The following is a 5,090-nucleotide window of genomic DNA, read 5'->3' as shown; positions in this document are numbered from 1 at the left end:
AGGCAGGGAACTGACACACTCTTAAAGGGACAGGCTGCAGAAAATCCTTAAAGGGGAACTGACCCAGACGGCTCCATCCTCCTGCGGCCCCAAACTCAGCACCGGGAGTTGCTTGGGGACAAGATGAAAGACTGTAAGGTCTTCCAGTACATTACGGGCTGTTCTAGAGCCCTGTTCTCCATGACAGCTGAAGGCAGGACAAGGAGTCGTGGGCTTAATCTGCAGCCAGGGAGCTATAGGTGAGATATTAGGGAAAATCATCCAACGCTAAGGCTAGTTAAACTCTGGAATAGGCTCCCACGGCGGGTTGTGGAATCCCCAGCACTAGAGGTTTTTAAGAACACGTTAGACAAGCACCTGTCAGGGATGGTCTGGATAATACAGAGTCCTGCCTCGGTGCAGAGGACTGGACTGGACGACCTCTCGAGGTCCCTTCCAACCCGACATGTCTACAATTCTATGATACAGTGAAAAAGGCCCTTTGCATGTTTGCATTGCCTTCTTGTGCCCTTAGCCAGCCTCCTCTGAGGGGGTGTTGCTGCTTCCTTGCGGCTATCAAGCCCAGATCCTGCTTCCCACCTTCCCAGAGCACTGGGTTCTGGTCTTGCCTCAGCCTGTTACACTGGCTAGAACCACCTGCAGTTCCTGTCCTTCTGGGTGTTCAGGGATCTGTGAGACAAGATGAATAGGCCATGGGGTTCTTACCGCTGGAGACGGTCCCTCCAGAAGAAGCCTGCGTAGCGGTGGGGTAAGCTCACACCATGGCAGCCCACGGTCCGTGCGCTGGGGATAAACGGAGGACTCTGAAGAGGGCTGTGAGTTGGATGCTGTTCAACGGTGAAAAATTCACTCCCTAATTGGTTTGGTTTGAATAAATAGAGTGAGTCCCAGGGAGCCACTGCAGAACTCCTCTCATTCTGCTGTGCAGCAATCTGGGCCTGCGGTGGTTTGGGAAATGAGCCACTGGGGACACCACCGGACCAGCTGGAACCATGCACTGATCCAGACGCTGCACAAGGAACACACTGCAGCCAACTCTGACAAGTCTTTATTGTTACCAGGATGTAGGCGGTAGACGCCTCGATCCGCAGCCCCTGTAGGGCACCGCCTCTTTCCTTTCCCCACTCACCTACAGGGTACCTCTCCTGCCACCCCACTGGCTCACCCCCCAGCCCCCATCACACGGCTTCAAACAGCAGGAACATTCGGTGCTGGCGGTGTCCCTTTAATAAGAGGAAGGGATGGAAAGATTCCATGGCTGTTGGCTGTGGCAGTTGGTCTGAGCAGATGCAGGGAGTCATGGAGGGTCTAATCATTATGGTTTACATTGGGATAGGCAGCAAAACCTCCTCTGGTTGCTGCATTCTCCACAGTGAACCTCCCTGGCAAGTTTGCTATTAGAGGAGAGAGGCAGGAGTGTTTAGTCAGTGTGGTAACGCTGTGGATGTCCAACCTCACAGCACATCATCTCTCTGGAGCATGGAATATTAGACACCTACGTGAATACAGATTCTAACAGCAACTCGGCCGCACCCTCAATCAGTGTGTTTGCAGAACAGTCTGACACATGGCAGAGAGCTGCTTCAATAAACTTCCTATCGATCATGTAAATCATAATCCACACTCACTCTCATAAGCTAGTGTGTTCTCAGTACAGGCTTAGAGGAACAAGGGCCTAAGCCTGGCAGGTTCTCTGCATTGGGATTGGGGGTTCTCAGCCCCTTTCAGGATCAGAACCTGATGAGGAAATTTATCCAAAGCTAAACAACATGGAAACCAAGTCTTATCTCTATGGTCTCAGTTTGGTTTTATCGGTGAACCACACAGGGCCCCAGAGCGAGCTGCGGGAGTCGGACCATTCCAGCATCGTGTGGGGTTTCTGGTCACGTTTTCATCTCTGTTTGGAGTCTGGTACTGGGAAACAGGGCTCTGGCTTTGGTTTTACTCCCTCCCCACCATAGGTACTAGACCTGCTCCCAATGGGCTTGTCAGGGCTAATGAATCTTTGTACCGTCCTTTGAAGATCTTGCCTTAAAGGGCTATCGTTAGTTTCTGTTTCACTTTGCATATTTCAATTCAGGGGACCCTACATTAGAAAACAATGGATGGAACTGAACTGGGACCAGAGCTTGTGCTGCAAATTGCTCCCAGAGCAGGAGAAACACCAAAGAACACTCTGGCCTCCGAGAGAACTCCCCCTCAATGCTTACCATGCCTTTACAGCCCATCTCGACTGTTGTAACTACATGAGCACAGCTAAACATTGTACACTTGTGCGATACATTGGTAAGAGTTAAAAGAGGGAGGGCTTGGGACGAAGCACCATATATTGCTAAAGAACAGCGGTGCTTTGTTCTGATTTTTTTTTAAAGAGAGTATTCCTAACCCCAGATCACTACCTGCCCTCCATGCTAACGAAAGGGGGTCAGCAAGCAGAATGGAGATCCAATCATTATATCTGCCAGTTCTGACATTGCAGCCTTCGCCCCAGCACCTATAGAGAAGGCAGCAATCAATAAAGTGCAGCTGCTTGGAAGTAAATAGAGAAGAGCTGGAAATCACAAGGGACAAATGTTTAAAATCTCACGGACTTTTCACTAGTTATACCCTTGGTCTTTTGGAACGTGGAACTAGCCTAGTCAGTTTCAAAGGGGCCCCAGCCCACGGCTTTGTGCTTGAGGTTCCAGCATGGGAGAGTTTAGATCTAGGCTTCTGAAACATTTTCGTCACATGGACCTCACTGAAGCAGACTGTCTGGTGGACAGACTCTCTCTTCCCATTTGTGATCTTGACACAACATCCCGCCAGCAACTGCAGCAATTGCTAGCATGGAAACGGAACATTAGGGGAATTCTCACTGTATTTATTTTATTTCTTCTGCTTTAAATGCACACACCCCACCTAGGCACAAGCTCTAGGCCCCGTGACACGAACTACTGTAAAGTCAGGCCATGTCTGCACTGCAGGCACTAGAACGACATAGCTATGGCACCAGAGTCACCCTGTAATGTAGACATAGCTACAGTGACAAGAAGGGCTTTTACTCCTTGTAGGAGTTCCACCTTCCTGAGCAATGGCTCCATGTGCACCAGGCGTTGGGTTAGCATGAGGTAGCTAGGTAGGCCTAAGTTTTGAGTGTAGACCAGGCCTTACAATCCACATAGGAGACACACAAGAGAGCTATAAGTGAGATATTAGGAAAAACTGTCTAACTCTAAAGGGGACTGGACAGACCCAAAGCCTGACCATTCCTGGGCAATGCTACAAGGCCTCCCTCATCCTTCAAGCTTTTCCACCATTGCAAGAATGACATCACAACACTGACCCCCTCACGAACCCAATACCCACCCTACAAACCCCAATCAACCAACCAAAAATCATCCATGTCCCAAGCAGTTTGTACTTGGAAAAGGGAGAGGTGCCAGGGACTTCATGGAGTCCACTAAAGGCTGGGCAGTTGCTATTGATTTAAGTGGCAGGGGCTCAGACACTACGGTGGGCAGCAGTATGAACCCCAAGCTAGATCGATATTATTGCTCTTCACATAATATTTACTTTGCAATTAATTATTCAATGAATATTTGTTCATTTTTCACCCACTTCGTAGAGCTGGGTAAATAAGGAGCAAACATCCATGAATCCACACGTACTTCACAAATATCTATCCTATAATCTTATGTTCCCAACCTTGCTGGTCGAGGATCATGGCTATTTTAGGATGCCCTTTCTTTTGCACTCTCTGACTTATCAGGGAACAGCTGGGGTTTGGGGGGACACATCGTACAGCACCAAAGATACAAATACTAAATGTTGCTGCAAAGAAGCGCTGGGCACCAGGAACTTCGCAGAAATTGTAATGGTAGCAAGCACTGCCTGAGGCAGTTTGTGAGCTCTGTGTCTGATCTGTGAAACTACATCTCTGCTCCAGGGCCTTGGGCAATTAGCCATCCTAAGTAAATACAATTTTGCCACCTCACAAGAGTGAGGTAAAGTCCATCCAGAAAACCAAAGAGAAAAACAAAGGCAATAAAGTAAATCAGATAAAGGCTTTGTTGGGCTAGAGCAGTCATTGCTTTTCTACTGCACCTGTCACGCTCCAGGACTTGCTGGGTGCTTCTCACTGCATGGAGCCAGACGCTGGGGGGTGGGAAGGTCGGTGCCAGCCAACAAAGCAGTCAGGGTGATGGTTCCCGTGCAGCCGTCACCTACCTCTTTGGATGCTCTCTATACCCAGTCCAGCTAATTATCCACCACACGCACGGTTATCAGTCCCCTCTCACCAATACCTAATTCAGACAGTTTAAAATAATAGTGGAATCAGGCAGTGTTAAAGGAGGCCTCGTGTTATCATGCCTCATGGCCAGTTGCTGCAGACAGACCAGCTGACCTGCAGAAGCTGTGACTCCACAACAGGGGATGCATCACTTGAGAATTGCCCTGTTCTATTCATTCCCTCTGGGGCCCCTGGCACTCGACCCTGTTGGAAGACAGGATACTGGGCTAGATGGACCTTTGGTCTGACCCAGTATGGCCATTCTGATCTGCCTGTTTGTAGTTGATGGCAATTTGTGTTACAACTTTCATGTTATTAAAACAGTTCTTATAACCAGATGCTCCTTGGTTCCCTGTAAGACAGCAGTTCTCAGGGACCTGGGGGCAACTGGTGGGCCTTGAGTAGGTTTTATGGGTTCCACCAAGCAGGGCTGGCATTAGACTCACTGGGGCCCAGGATAGAAAGCCAAAGCCCCCCCATGCAGGGCTGAAGACCGGGATCCCAGGCCCCACCACTTGGGGCTGAGCAACTTAGCTTCGCAGGACCCCCTGTGGTGTGGGGCCCTGGTCAATTGTGCTGCTTACTACCCCCTAACACCAGCTCTGGCTTTGTGGCACAGGTGGGCCATGGAGATTTTATAGCATGGGGGCGGGTGTTCAGAAAGAAAGAGGTTGAGAACCCCTGCTATAAGATACCTCTGTATCCTCTGCAGGGAGAGAGAATCTACTGATTCAGATTGTTCATGGCTTCCAGTCCCACGTTCTCCACAACACGTACACTAGATGTGGGGTTTTTCTGTTTGATGAAGAAATGAAGT

The sequence above is a fragment of the Chrysemys picta genome, chromosome 16 (assembly GCF_011386835.1).
Source record: "Chrysemys picta bellii isolate R12L10 chromosome 16, ASM1138683v2, whole genome shotgun sequence".
Taxonomy (NCBI): domain Eukaryota; kingdom Metazoa; phylum Chordata; order Testudines; family Emydidae; genus Chrysemys; species Chrysemys picta.
The sequence above is the reverse complement of the archived record's forward strand: the minus strand, read 5'-3'. Positions refer to the sequence as shown.